Below are 16,239 nucleotides of genomic sequence, written 5' to 3'. Positions count from 1 at the left end.
TTCGCAGACATACTTTAAAACCACCACAGCAACTAACATATCTGTTTCCAAGGAATAAGGGGAAAACTAGTATGGTTCTTTCTTCCCTTTATTCAATTTTGAATACCTACAATCAGGAATGACTAATAGGATTCAAATCCTGTGCCTATCCCCACTGATTGCTAGCAGCTTCCAGAGGAACTGTGTAGCAAAGGATTCTGAGGGCATATTCAGGTTTAGCAGGAAAGAGGTCCATGGTTGATTAGTGATGTCTGCCACTGGCATCAGAGTAGGGAGAGCTGGCACATGAGTCGAGTGTTTGTTACCAATATTTCTGCAGCAGGTGTTTTATCCTGTCATTGGAGCAAATGTGAATAAGACAGAAGCCTAGCTCTCCAACTGCTCACAAACTGTTTATTGAAGTCTGTGATGGACATAGTGAGCTACTTACCAAATTTTATTCATCCCTTTTTCATAGTGATAGAACTATAGCCAAACACTTGTCTGTCCAGCAGATACCTTTCCCAGCCTCATTTGAAGTCAGATGTGACTTCTGTGTGACTGAGTTTTCTCCAAAGTAAGTAGAAATAATATATGTCACTACTGGTCTGATACCTTAACACTAGGCCATACCTTGGAGATGATGGAGAAAAAATACAGAAGGAGCCAAGGTCCCTAAAGGACCATGTGGAGTGTAGCCACCAGCCAACATGAAACCTGCCTCCTGGACTTTTACATGAGAGAGAGATAAATGTTTTTGTTGTTTATGCAACTGGTCTTGGGGACCTTTTTCTTACAGCAACTAATATAACAAACACAGGTGAGATACATAATAAACACTACAAAGTCTTCCCATAGTACAAGATGAACACACAAGACATCATCAACTCATGTAAGGACCAAATGAGTCATTCTGAACATTGGTGGCACACATTCAACAACAATAGTTGCCAAATCGTAAATAGTAATGACTCCTAGAAATGTTCTGAGGGCTAAATGAGGTAATAGCTGTGGAGTGCTTTGCATAGTACATGGAGTAATATACATGCTCAATATATAACAGCTATTTTGTCCTTATAAATTCACTTCTAAACTTGGCATCATGCTTTGGCAAAAAGTATATTTGCCAAGAATTGGACTGTTTTTTTAAAATACTTAAGCATGATCCTGGTCCACTATTTCATTTGTTTTCATGGCCACGTCCATTTCTTGCCCATTAATCCATTACTTGGTTTGCTACCAAGATGATGTTTGAGGCAAGAAAGCTAACACACAGCAGAGATGTGGTGCTGGTCTCTGAGGAATTCACCGTAGTCATGAAATTGAAACACTAAAACCATAAAAGGGATTTAAAGCATTAGAAGTAAAATCAGTAATTCTAGGTCTGGGCCAAGGCAGTCTAAGTATTGGACATATATTAACCTTCGTGAGCAGAGCTGCTGAATAAGCAGTAATTTTTTCACGAAGAGATGCATGTAGTAGAGAAATACACACTGCAGAAATACATGATGGCAGAAAATGCCCCTTCCCTGCTTCTCAAAGATCCTCCAGGAAGAAGAATGCAATGCAATTATCAGCAATTATATGCTTCGTTCTGCCTCAGCATTAGGAAGAAACACACCTTTTACCTTTGTTCCTTCTGCATGTTCTTGGAGGCCGGGGACTCTGGCAGTCACTGGGCTAATGTGTGAATGCTTGGGAGGGAGGTTGAAGGTCACAGCTGTGGGAAATGAGACAAAATACATGATCAGTTCCTGCTCTCACTGAGCTTACAGTCTTATGGGAACGATGGATGCTCACACAGGGAAAAACAGAAGGTGAGAGTTGTAAACCCGCAGCTAATGGATGGTTAGACCACGCAGCACAGGCCGAATGCCAGTGGAGGCTCAGAAAGACTGCTCCTTGTGAACTGGGTTAGACCCATAAAACGTTAGAGCTGGAAGGGACCAGTGGCCTGCTGTTGGTTTCCTTCTTGTGGTTGGTAATTGCTTATTAGTCTGATTCCTGCTCACATTGTGTAACGACACCCATTCCAGAGCCAGGTAGGGAAGAAAACCCACCACAGGTTGTTTTCTGTCTGGACAATGTTTGTGGGGGAGGAGTTTTGTTTTTGGAATGGGAGGAGGTGGTAAGAAGAGGAAGACATGGGGACTTCCCTGGCGGTCCAGTGGTTATGACTTCGCCTCTCAGTGCAGGGGGTGCAGGTTCGATCCCTGGGTCAGGGAGCTAAGATCCCACATGTCTCGTGGCCAAAAAACCAAAACTTAAAACAGAAGCAATACTGTAACAAATTCAATACTTAAAAAATGGTCCACATTAAAAAAAAAAAAAATCTTAAAAAAAAAAAAAAAGAGGAAGACGGGATAAAAGAAAGAAGCAAGAGAACTTTCGTGTCCCTCCTGCTGGCACCAACTCTGAGAACGCTCCCAACCCAACCCACATCTCCCCTTTGGCCTTGAGTTGATTCTATTCCCATCTCTATTCAAGAGGAATCAAATGAACATACTTAAAGTGTCATATGGCCTTCCAATATATTTGTTTTTACTAGTATATAAACGATCACAGCATTTCTTACTGGGATTTGAAGCCTTAAGGGCTCCCTTCCATTCCAAAGATGGCTTTGTCTTTTGAAAGTCTGAGAAATATCCCTTCAACTGTATTTGAGATGTGAGAGAGTCAAGTTAGGGTAAAAAAAAAAAATTTGTTTTAGCTTAAAAAAATTCTCAGACGTTTTTTGCTAAGCCATAAATCAACAGTGGTTGAATTAAAACAGATCAAGCTTGGCTTAGGTTTAGACCTCCATGAGGTCTCTGGCTAAGCTTGAAGGGAAAAAAAAATAAGTTAATACTTTTTAAAAAACCAACTTCTGTGCATGTCCAGTTGGAAGAGAGCAAATCCTATTTAATAGAGAGTCGGCTCTTCTAATCAACCCCGTGTTTGAATCTACATAGCATTTCTTCACGTTGGCCCCAAACCTGGCTTTCTGTCCTTTTCCCTATACATGCACCAAGACCGTGGGTAGGGAAGAAAATGGAACCTATCTGGAGAATCCAGAGCCCACCTTTCAGATAGTGTGTCTTGCCCAGGGAATGGGTACCTAACCCTTAATATTAACTTTGGTGAGAACATAATATTGGTTCCTTGGTCTCTGGTTTCTAATCAGCAGCTTATAAAGAGAACCGATGTGGTCCATCCCCCAAGACAGAAAGTCTGGGCTGGACACTGGAAGAATGTTATCTAAATAGGATGCTGACCATCTCTCCTTCTCCTCAGTGGGTCAAATCTAATGGAAATATCTTTGTTTTCAAAGCCAAAAACCAAGCAGAAAGTCATTTCTGAGTGATTTTCAGAGGCAGTGTCTGCACAGAACCATGGCCTTGACCCTTTTGATCACAAATCTTTTGGGCATCTCTCTGAGTAGCAACATAAAAGAAGTTTCCAGAGCCATTAGATTTCCGAGAATACATATTACTTACCAGGCCACTACAAGCATTTGATTCTGTGGATCCACAACTTTGGAACTTGTATTATCAATGTAATGTAAGCATTTTGTAATTATATGTGATTTTTTTCTTGTCTTCTTTTTTTTTTTGTAATTTTACTATCCATGTTTAATTTGCGGGGACATACGTCAAAAGGAGCCCTACCCTACCCCTCATCTCAAGTTGTAACTATCAGCTGATCTGCCTTGCTTTCTTTTTGGCTAATGTAATGAGCAAAGCAGTTATTTCATGGGCCATTTAAGCCCTGGAAAGCTAAAACCCAGAGAGATACTTCACCAATGTTTATATAGGACAGACAAGTATCCATTGGGCTTAAAAATGTCTAGTTAATTCACTTAAACATAACTGTAACAATATCACATAAAGAAAATGAAAAAGTCTAAGTACCGAAAAGGTGTATTTGATCTCTGATCTTGTCTATAAACTTGTTGCTTTGGCTCTTTTAAGCAAAGTTTCAAAGGAGAAGGTCTTTACAATGCATGTTAACACTACTGTAGACTTTAAGATATTAACATTATTTTAGCCTATAAGATGTTAACATTGTTTAGCCTATAAATTGGCTAAAAGTCGCAATATCCTTAATGTACATGCTGACCCTTTCTTGCTTCTCAAACTATCAAGTCTGTTACTACGTCTTTCTTTCTGAAAGTCTCACTCAACACCAGTCTTTCCCAGAAAGTCCTGAAGCAGCCCTCTTCCCCTTTTCTCTGTATCTACTCTTTTATAGTAGAAGCCTATGATGTTGCTTTATTTCCATAGTTCCCAATTCTCTGTCTCCAGCTATGTAAATGCATAATGCATTATCATTTGGGGGGGGAGAAAGCAACCAGACAAGGAATCATACTTTGCGTACGTTAAATGCACCAGTTCACAAATTAAATGTATTTCAAAAGTATGTTATTCGGAACTGGATGTGCTTTCTAAAAAATTTTCATAGAGACCATGCTATGAATGATAAAGACAGTCTAAATGGCTCTTAGAAGTGTGTTGATTTTATTATCAAGCTGAATGATAACATTAGTTGCCCTCTAGTTTCCAATTGTTTCTTTGTGTTACACCTGGAATTCTAAATTTTAACCAAGAAATCCAGACACAGGGATGGCATCTTTGCCAAGGCAACCCCAGAAACTGGAAGCGAACCTCCACCCCCAAACCCCACATCTAATGCCCCAGTAGCCAAAAGGATTTTTTTTTTCCCCCCTGCTTCTCTTTCCAGATCAGAGACAAAAGAAGTATTATAGTATTGCAGGTGAGAGATTAAATTGATTTCCAGCTCTGCTACACACTACCTGTGGGAGCTTCAGGAAGTTATGAAACCTCTCTGAACTTGTTTCCTCCTATCTAAATAGCAATAGTACTTCCCTCCACCTTAAAATGAAGGAAATAATACCTACTCACTGAATTGTTATACTAACTGAGATAACGTACAGAATGCCCTTAACACACGGTAAGTGCCTGATGAATAGCAGTAATGATTTTCACCCCCCTGGCCACCTCCCCCGTAGTCTCGGTGGTGGGTGAGGACTCCATTCCTATCTAAATCCCCCCATTCCCTTGGCAATGAGTCAGGTGCCCACCCAGGACCACCTGTACTGTCTTCGCAATGAAACATTTCCCTCCCAAACTGCAAGTCAAACAGATTTCTTCAGGTTAAAATAAACAAGCAAAAAACACCGGTTGTGTTTACGAAGATGATTTGGTAAGCCACAGCTGCTCCTCCCTGTTGCTAATCACTTCCAACCACAAGCCAAACTGGCAGTAAACGCAGGACTCTCCAGCAGATACGGGAGAGCTGCTGCTCTGACCAGCTTGCAGTTCTCAAAATCAAAGAAAAATGGTGAGATTGGCACATTTGATGATGGCTGAAAAATAAACATTTAGGACATCTTAACTACCCTTGAAATATAAATTCCAGTGCCGGGTCTATTTTATAAAGAGTCCCAAGATATTATGTAGGCCACTGTTTTCCAAACTGCAGAGTGTAACCCACTAATACACTATAAAATCAATTTAGTGGGTTACTGTCAGCATTTTTTTTTTAAAGCTTTTTAAAAAAAATTTATTTATTTTATTTTATTTATTTTTGGCTGCGTTGGGTCTTTGTTGCTGCGCGCGGGCTTTCTCTAATTGTGTTGAGCGGGGGCTACTCTGTTGCGGTGCGCAGGCTTCTCATTGCGGTGGCTTCTCTCGTTGCGGAGCACGGGCTCTAGGCGAGTGGGCTTCACTAGTTGTGGCTTGCGGGCTCAGTAGTTGTGGCTCGTGGGCTCTAGAGCGCAGGTTCAGTAGTCGTGGCGCACAAGCTCTTGCTCTGTGGCATGTGGGATCTTCCCGGACCAGGGGCAAACCCGTGTCCCCTGCATTGGCAGGCGGATTCCTAACCACTGCACCACCAGGGAAGCCCACTGTCAGCATTTTTTAAAGAAACAGAATAGGATAGAAAGGAAAGTAACAGGATGCTTCAAACAAGGGAATGGTGAGTATTGTTTCATGAAACTAGGTTGGGATATAATAAGTATTTTTTATTGTGGGCTGCAGTCAAAAAATCTGAAAGCTGCTGATGTAGACAGACTCTTAAAAAGGGCTTTTTTCTTTTAATTTTATATTTATTTTTATTTTATTCTAAGTTTCATTTTGAAAGTTCTTCACAGAACCAAAAGTACTGTCTCCTCATTAAAAAAATAAATATACAGGATTACCAACAATTTTAGTTCTACTCCAGAAAAAAACTGTAAACTTTGTTAGATTCAGGGATGCTTCGGGTTCAGTTGTCCAGGACAGGCCATCAAGTCAAAGAAAACTGAGATTTACCAAAAAAGTAAAGCAGATGTGGTTATATAAATACAGGTCCAAATGGAAAGGATTATTTGGATTTTTGTTGAAAAATGGAAGGTGAAATGATCCCCATGAATGAGAAAGACGGGGAAGGGGCAAATGTAGGACCTTTTCCAATAGTGTCTGGTACATAATATGTACCCAATAAATATTTTTCAATAAATGAAAATGATATTGTTACAGGGATAGCCAGCCATGAATTTCAGAAAGTATTTGTGAGAGGGGGAAAAAAAACCCCCAACAACCCACAACTCTTGGGAGGTTTGACCAATAAAATGACATTTAGCAAGAGTGCTGGAAAACAGTGCTCTGAGTAATTCCATGTTCTGAGTATGAGAGAGTGTTAGTATCTGTGCTGGTTATTCTCTGAATTCCACTCACCCCTGCCCCACCCAATCCATTCTCTACTTTTTCCTGCCCGATTCTCTGTCCCAGGAGGCTGATGCCTAGGGATTGCATCATCTGCTTCCTTTGACCTCTCCCTTAGGCCATCTGGCTACTGGCTGGGTTTGGCCAATGGAAATTAGCGAGTGGGAGGAGAAAGAGGTCAGGGTATTTCTCCCCTGCTCCTATTCTGCTTCAGCACCCTGATTCTGGTAGAGATTACACTCCTCTGAGACTGTGGCTCCAACCAACCCCCTCCGCTGTGGCTCATGCTCTCCCTGATCTCCAGTAACACTGGTCCCTCTCCCTCCCCCTTCAGGCCCAGAGGTGGTAACGAATGCCCACTGCTGCTAGTCCTGGTGCCTCAACTTCCCTTGTGGGTTCCCTCAACTGATGACCCTTCTATAAGTGGTCATTCCCCGAAAGTCTCCTAATTTGAACCATGTTTCCTGCACTGGACCCTGAGAGATCCTGTATCTAAAGCATATACAAATTAGCTTTTTTTTTTTTTTTTAAATTGAAGAATGTGCACCAAGCACATAAACCAAAAACTTTTCAAAGCACCATTTTTTCTATCTTTAATAAATTAAAAGGCTCTTGTGAAATCTTGGAGTCATAGTAAATAGTGCTTACTCTTACAGAGAACTGTGAGCATTTCAGTGGTTAGGCTTCTGGTTGCTTGGTTTCTGGATAAAGAGAAATGTCCTGTGATGTCACATGAGTGTCGGTTAGGCCCCATTGGGCTGGTTGTCTAGGAAAGTGCTCAGCAGGAACATTCAGGCCTTTGGGGTAAGAGAAAAGAGGAGTTTGGTGGTAACCAAGGAAAGGGGAGAATGGATCTGGCTTCCTTCCCCGCAGAGGTTCAGCAGGGAATAAAAATGAAAGAAGAATCTTTAAGAACAGTAGTGGGCAAAGGTGCAGCTAGGGGCTTCCCTGGTGGCGCAGTGGTTGAGAATCTGCCTGCCAATGCAGGGGACACGGGTTCGAGCCCTGGTCTGGGAAGATCCCACATGCCGCAGAGCAACTAGGCCCGTGAGCCACAATTACTGAGCCTGCGCGTCTGGAGCCTGTGCTCCGCAACAAGAGAGGCCGCGATAATGAGAGGCCCGCGCACCGTGATGAAGAGTGGCCCCCACTTGCCGCAACTAGAGAAAGCCCTCGCACAGAAACGAAGACCCAACACAGCCATAAATAAATAAAAATTAAATAAATAAATATAAATAAATAAAAACCTTAGTCTTTAAAAAAAACAAAAACAAAAACAGGTGCAGCTAGGAGACGTTCCTGGAAAGAGACTGGATGTGGTCTCCATGCTTTGGATTCACCAAAGCCCAACATGGCTGCAATGGCACATACATTTCAGCATCTCTCTTCTTTTGTTCCTCTTGCCTTGTTGGTATTGGCCACTTAATCATCTCATCCTTTTCTTCTCAGCCACTAGATGAACCTAGTCGCTCACTCTCCTCCAGCAGTATCTTTCCTTTCACTATTCTTCGGCTGTAAACATGAGCATTGCCTAGAGTTTTATTTCCAACTCAGCATGTCCAAGGTGATGGAGTGTCTGGTATGATCACAGGCTAAGTATAGACCAAACAACAGACTGAGGCTATTAATGATAGAAAGTCAGCAGTCTGTCCCCAAGTGCAAGAGGACACATGAGGGCAATGTGCCCTCTTCTGGTAGAAGTGAGCTCCCTGAGTAATAGAGCACATCTGTATTGCTCATTGCTGCATCCCCAGTACAGGGCACATAACAGATGCTCAATAAATATTCATGTAATGTGTGATGGTGTCATAAACCAACCAATAACTTGTCCAAAACATCTTTGGGCTGAGCAATGAACCTAAAGGTCAGGTGGGCAGCATCTAATAAAAAGCATATTCCCCTAAAGTTAAAGGACATTGTGACTCCAACATGATACACTTACATCTTAACTTGAAACACTTCACCAAAAACTAGAGCCTCCACTGGGGAAGTTCCTCGGACCTACAGAGGCTCCTGTGTCCCCTCCTGCCCCTCTCCCCAGATGAAAGGGAGCCCATCTGGCACACGCTGTAAACCAGATGTGCTGCAGGAGCCAGCATAAAGGTCTCCCTGTGTTCACAATTCCTGTCTAGGAAGTCAGAGAACTTTTGGGAAATGCAGAGAAATGGCCAAATTGGTTTGCCATGGAATGTATAAACCCAACTGACCCCATGATTGGATTTCATTCTCTGACCACAAGAGTGCCAGGCAAGGGAAATGACTGAAGTTTTCCCCATGAAGGGCTCATGAAGACAAACTGATTGACTGTAAACTTTCAGGTTTTAATTTGCCCTCTACCCAGATGGCCCCTAGGGATGGAAGGAGCAGCCCTGCCCCCATGAAAATTGGTTTAACTTTTTTCTCTTTGGTTTCTTTGAAGATGGTATTATCTGATGGAATTTTTAAAAAGTAATACATACTATTTTTCTAATTATAGAAGTACATATTTATTGAAGAAAGTTCTGGAATTCTCAAGAACATATTTTAAAAAACATTTAAAAATCAACTGTCAGCCCTCTACCCAGAAATAATCTCACAATTGACATTTTGGTATATTTCTTAATTGGATTTTCATAAGAATATATGTAGGTATAGACATGTATTTTTAAAAATCAGGTTAAATACTTTTCTAGCTTAAATTACCCAGTTATAAATGAACATCCCAGAGCATAAGCTTTCTCTACACCTCTGTCTACATTTCCCCAGGCCTGATTTCTAAAAGAGGAATTAGTACATCAAAAATACATTTTTTGGGGCTTCCCTGGTGGCGCAGTGGTTGAGAATCTGCCTGCCAATGCAGGGGACACAGGTTCGAGCCCTGGTCTGGGAAGATCCCACATGCCGCGGAGCGGCTGGGCCCGTGAGCCACAATTACTGAGCCTGCGCGTCTGGAGCCTGTGCACCGCAACAAGAGAGGCCGCGATAGTGAGAGGCCCGCGCACCGCGATGAAGAGTGGCCCCCGCTTGCCGCAACTAGAGAAAGCCCTCGCACAGAAACGAAGACCCAACACAAAAAAGACTGGAATCTTTAAAAAAAAAAAAATACATTTTTGAAGCTCTTGATGCTTACTGTCCGATTGCCCCTAGAAAGGCCGTGCCAAATGTGGCTTTATCTGTTGGTTTGATTTTATTTTTGAAGGAAGTTTGCTTTTCTCCCTTGGAGTGTTCTGTGAGTTGAGATTCTGTGAGTTGAGGGTGAGGCTACACTGGGTGAAACAGTCCTTCTGTGACCATGGATGGTGCCTCACATGTAAATTTTCTCCTCTACAGGTGAAGAGGTGGATCAGACCAGCTCAGGAATGCTTTCCATCCAAATATCCCGTGACTCCAGAAGTCAAAGACTGTGCTTTCAGGGATCCTCAGTCTCCAGTGCCTCTCATGTATTTGAGTACCAAGGTTTTTCTTGGCACTATTAACATGTATTTTGTTTATTATAAGCACCAATATTTATACAGAACCAAGAAAATACCTGTTGAGGGAAAGAACCTGGGGTCTGGTTTGGCAACAGTGAGATATCTGACTTGAAGAAGGCAAATACGACTCCACACAACCCACAAAAGGTCACAGTAAGGGAGGTGCATGTGTGCCCAGGTTGGTGAGGAATCCTGATTTCTCAATGAGGTAGACATTTAATGGTTTGGGGGCTACCCTAGTGTCTGATTCCCTTTCTACATTTGGGGGATTTCCTCACCAAATTAGCCTTGGAACAGACTATTCCCTTCCCCCCAAGCCAGATACTTATTTTCCCAGCTTCTCTTGCAGTAGAGCGGGAGCATGTGATCCAAACTCAGATAAGCAGGTACCCACCCCAGGCTTAGAACTGGGGGATACGGACTCATGAAGATGAGGAAAGAATTCTTTCTGCTGCAGCAGCAGTGACAGCAACATCCAGCTTCCAAATAGCTGCAGTGACAGCAACATCCAGCTTCCAAATAGCTGCAGTGACGGTGGCAGCTCCCACAGTCCAGGGCTAGTGGTTTTGGTGAACAGTTCTGCAGTGTGGATTTCACTGTAGTCCTTAGAGTATTTGTTCTGAGCCTGTTCCTGCCCTGTTTTCTAAGCCTGTCCCCTAAACTTCCCAGCAATTCTGTGGGCTGCCTGATTTCCTTTTCTGCTTAAATCAATCTGTTGCTTGCAACCAAGAACCTTGACTGACATTAACAGCCTCTTCAGACTCAGTGTGTTCATCTGTAAGATGGGACCATCGGTGTCACCTCAGAAGACTGAGATGAGCAAGCACATGAAGGCACCTAACTCCACACCATGGCACATAGTAGAAGCTCAATAAATAGTTTTGACTGTCACCCTTGTTTTCAGTTTGAGGAATCTCAGGTTACCTTGCCCATAGAGATTGGAATGTGCTGGAGAGAAGAAAAATCAGGCTGTTTTATTCTCAATTGTAAATATCACTGTCATCATCCTGCTTATAGCAGTCACTTATTGAGTGCCCTACTGTACTCCTGGCACTGTGCAAGGCAACATACATAATCCTCACAGCAGTGCCAGGTACATGCCCTCCCATTTTACAGATGAAGAATCTGACACTACAAATGGTTAACAATTTGCCAAAGTTATCCCAAGGAATTTAAGCCCAATGGAGCAGAAACTGTAGGAACTGTGCAAAAGTTTACAGAATTCTCACAAAGACTGAAGAACTTGAAATAAAGCCATATTCAGACATCCATACATAACCAGTTCAATCATTTTAACCATATCAAAACTATTAAGTGGTTTGACTGAGGTTTCAGAATTGAAACTGACTGAAAGTCCTGTGAGTTTCCTCAAAGGGGCCAAACAGTTGTGCCTCTATTTAGACCTGAGAGTCTCAATGGGGCCGGGATGGTGTTTATCGGAATCATCTTGAGAATTCTTTCAAACCGTATGTACCTGCCCTCCCCACTCGCCTAAAGAACAGGGATTGAGTGGCAGCTGCTGATACAAGCAGATGCTGAGACCAGTCTTAGACAGTCTGCAATTTGGAGAAACACAAGAGAATTTTTTTGGTTTTTTTCCACAAAGAGTCATAGTCCAAATTTACTGTCTCTAGGCGCTAGGAGAGAAAAAAAAAAAATTCCAAAGGTCAGAAATAAAAATACTAGTTTTGTACAATGCAGCTGGAGTGACATTCAAATGACAGGAAAATGTGAACTATGTGGGAGAGGGAGAGTCAGACATGCACACAGACAAGCTTCTCAAAGTGGGGACTCCAGAGCTCCAGGCGTCTGGGAGGAAACCTTCAACCCACCCAGCGCAGGCCTTCTGCTGCTTGCATGTCTTAAAAGCAAGCCTATACTCTGGCTTCTGAAATGAAAAATTACACCAAAAGAGATGCCTGATTTGTATTAACTATCCTTAAAAGGAGTCTTTCACTAATTCTGGGGAAGGTATTTTGCTTGAGTACTTTCCCACTTTGGCAAATGCGATCCAGAGGGATTGGATGGAAGGGGTTTTGCCCTGGGCAAACGGTGGAGCACACAAACCTTGTTGACTCCAGGGACAATTTAAAGAAGAGGGAAGAGATTTCCTTGAATTGATATGGTGGAGCCAAAATAAATGGCTACCCTGGTTCTCTTGAGAAAACATTATTGTATTTTTAAATTTTTTTTTTTTTTTTTTTTTTTTACAAAAGAGATCTCTGATGCAATTGACCAGAGAGTGTACAAAGAGACCTGGGTCAGGATTCAAAGAGGCCGATGCCGTGTCCTCAAGCCTCTGAAGCCGGTTGCTCAGCCGCCATGTGGCCGGAGCAGGGGGCGGAAGTGGCTTTGGACAGGAGCCACCGTTCGCAGCATGTGAGTAGATGTGGGTTTTGCAAGATTAAAGATGGCTCCGCAGATAAGGCCGGAGTCGGTGGTGTCAGGGCATTTACCCGAAGCTCTCCATCAACAGGGGCAAAGCGAAAACGCACATGGACAGTCCTGGATCGGCAGCGAAGACTTTGGATGGAAATCTTAGCGCAAAGCCAGAGCAAGAGACGGGAGCAATAAATCAGGCCGGGAGAAAGTCTGAATTGAAGGACGCTGCTGCCTCATCTATCAGCCCCCGGCCAGCGGAAGCACACGTGGGTCCCAGCCGGCGTTGACTCTAGCACCCTGCCAGCTTATTCTGGCTCCCGAGAAAATGAGAACATCTTGGTTAAAGATGTTCGGGGCAGTGAGTGATTTTCAGCTAAATAACTTTTCCCCCCGAGGGGAACCGAAGGCCTAGGCCTCCTACATCAGTCAATGGCAATCTCTAAAGCATGGCGGCCCAGGGCTGAGGTTTATAGGAGGCAGCTTCCAGGATCCCGAAAAGCTGAATGAAAGGAGAAAAGCAAGGCGAAAGAGCCAATTCCCATCTTTCAGAGAGATTTCCCTGGGTACCACACTGGTTTTTTTGTTTTGTTCTTTGTTTTTTTTTTAATTAATAGTGAAATACCAAGAAAAACACCCCAGTCACTATCACAGAGTGATTAAGAGCCTAGGATTTAAATTCAGACCTCTGAGCCTCAGTTTTGTCATCCATATAATAGATGCAACAATTCCTGCCTCACAATGTAAGGATTAGACAAAGCACAAGACCTGGGTGTGACAGCTGAGATCATTTACAACCACTTCAGAAAAGCAGTTTTCCAGGCAGCATGGCAACTCCTGGGAGAGAGGCTCTATTCTTTGAAATTCCTAAGTGAATGGTCAAGGAAAATCACAGAACAATTAACTTACTAATTGTGTGTTGGTAAAAATACAACCGGAAGGAAGGAAGGAAGGAAGGAAGGGAGGGAGGGAGGGAGGGAGGGAAGAATCTACTTTGGACTTCTCAGCCTCTGCCTCTTCCAGTCTACCCCTCACCCTGAGATCAGAGTGACCTTTATAAACCCAGATCCCTCTGAGCAGGTCTTTCCCATGTCCAGAATTTTCACGAATTCCCACACTCTAAGGAAAAGGCCCAAACTTCCTCAAACAAGAATCTATAAAATATGATGCCTCCCCGCCAAAGTCTCAAGCACTCTCTCCAGTGGTTCTCATGCAGGGTGGCACTGAACCCTGCACACACCCTCACCCACTCCTCCTTTCCCTGGGCCTTTGGAAATGTTTGGAAAGCTTTGACTGTCATTCTGGGGTGCTAGGTAGGGAAGGGATATAAACTGTGTGCTGTATAATTGGGGAGTGGGCAGTGTCCTATAACAGTCCTGGCCAAAATACCAATAGCAACCCTGCTTAAAAAAAACAAAACAAAAAAAAAACCCCTGAGCTCCTCTGTGTCTTTGTTCCTACAGTGTCCCCTGCCTAAAATATTCTCTTCACTCCATTCCACCTGACTTTCTCATCCTCCAAGGCCTAGTTCAAAACTGATCTCCCCTAGGAAGGCTTCCTGGACCCCTGTACCTTCCCAACAGCAGAACTGCTGGTTCTTTCCTAAATGCTCCTCTGAAGGGGCCTCTGTGGGATTCCTGTTCACACTGGATCAGGTAGCTCATCTGCAGCCCCTACCCTCAAGGGCTGAGAGAGGTCTCTTGTCTTGCATCCTCAGGGCCTAGCACAGTGCCTTCTTCCTTCCTGAAGGAAGGAAGAAGGATGACCTCTAGCTCTCCTTCTTGTCTACAGGCACAATGTAAACCAAGTCTGGAGGGCAGGTGTCCATCTTCTCCAGGAAACGGCATGGGATTCTTGCAAGATTAACTGGGAAATCGCATTGCTACCAGCGTTCTCTGAGTCCACTGAGAGCTGTGCTGCTGAGCTGTCTGCTCTTCTCTTTACTCTTCTCTGTGAATTGAATTATTTTTTCTGGGTCATTAAGAGTTGTTTGATTTGGTTAATACCTTATTTATTTAATAATAGATTCCACCCTGGAAGCCAAGTTCAGGAACTAGGAGGCAGGGTTGCTATTTCTTTGATAGAGATCTCCTTGGCTCCAGTAATCTTAGGCCAGGCATGCTCTAGGAAACAGACTCGAACTGGAAATTCGGATTCCTCAGGGAGGTGCTATAGTGGTGGAGATGGACATATACATAACTATATGAAGCGGAAGGCTGCCAGTGCTAAACAGAGGGACAGGCACGCTTCTAGAACAGAAGAAATCTCAAATAATATGTGGTGGATGAATAGAAACCAGCAATCAGTTTGAGAACAGAGGAAGTAGCAGAGACATGAGTGATTCCTATAATGATCATCTTTGTGTCAGCTTAAGAGGCAGCCCAAACTGTGATTATGACATTTGATTATTGTCTGACATTAGTTACCAGATTCGTATTGTACCATCCGTTCTGCGCACTGCTACAAGGTTCATATTCTGAAAATATACTTCCTGCCTTCCTCCCTCGTACTTCATTTTCAGTAGCCCCCCATAACCTACAGCCCAAAGTCCTTAGCCTGGCATCTGAGGGTCTCCCCCAGCCCTGCCGTGTGGGCTGCTCCCTCCTCATTTCCTACCCCTCCCCTGCACTCACAGCAAAGTGGTCACTGATCATCCCCCAAACAGAGTGGAAAAGCCTTGTCACCTTCATGAATTTGACCATGCTGTTCTCATTATGTAGACTGGCTTCCCCTTTCTCTCAGCTCCTCCAAATCCTGCCTTTTCATTTTCAATTTCCCCTGCACACTCTCTCAGTTGCTCAGTTCCCCAAATCCTCTCAAATAGCATAGCTTATTTTTTTCAGCCCGGTTCAGAGCTCAGCAACCTTCACATCCAATCAGCTCTGGTGTGGAGAATGCAAACATGGCTACCTGCGCCACTGCCTTCGGCACCACCTTGGCCAGACAATGAGAACAGAATGGACATGGAAAATGCATAGCAAATGGAGTTTGGTTCTGACTTTTTCCTTTTCTCATCGCTGACAGGTCTCACAAATTATCCAGGACTTAATGAGTCCATTTAAAAAGAGCTTTATTCTTTTTTACCAAGTCGTGTTGGTCAGGAATCCAGACTCAAAACCTTGCCCGGCTGTGGCTGCAGAAAGGATGCTGAGATGTACCTGGCCAAGGATGTCACCCCAGGACATCCCTGGGGCTTCTCAAATCCATCCCGGAGCATGGAAGCACAGACCCAAGCAGTCCTCCTGGTGGGCCATCCACAAAGGCAGCTATTTCTGTCCTCATCACACAAGGACTCAAGTGCGGTCCTTCTCTCCTTGAGGCCTCATGTCAGGGGAGTTGGCTCCCAGATCATCCCTGCCACTTTCTAGTGGGTACACCTGTTAAGTCATTTAACCGCTGGGCCTCAATTCCCTCAATCATAAACTACAGATCCTAGCACATACCTTTCAGGACCGTTTAAGGATTAGAGATAATATATGTATAAAGATATCGATACAGAGAAGATGACAAGTAACTACTAGTTATGGTGACCTCTGGACAGCTGTGGAGGGTCGTAAAAACTAATGCAGAGTGAGATCCACCTAGACAGCTAAATCACAGGACAGAGCAGAGATCCACAGTGAGCTGAAAGTTGTACTCTTTTTCAGATGGCATCTGAAATGCCATCTCCTCCTGCCCACCACACATACACACCCTCAATTCAGCCCTTCCTAAGCCTGTGCAGA

The sequence above is a fragment of the Eschrichtius robustus genome, chromosome 7 (assembly GCF_028021215.1).
Source record: "Eschrichtius robustus isolate mEscRob2 chromosome 7, mEscRob2.pri, whole genome shotgun sequence".
Classification (NCBI taxonomy): domain Eukaryota; kingdom Metazoa; phylum Chordata; class Mammalia; order Artiodactyla; family Eschrichtiidae; genus Eschrichtius; species Eschrichtius robustus.
Note: the sequence above shows the minus strand (reverse complement) of the source record.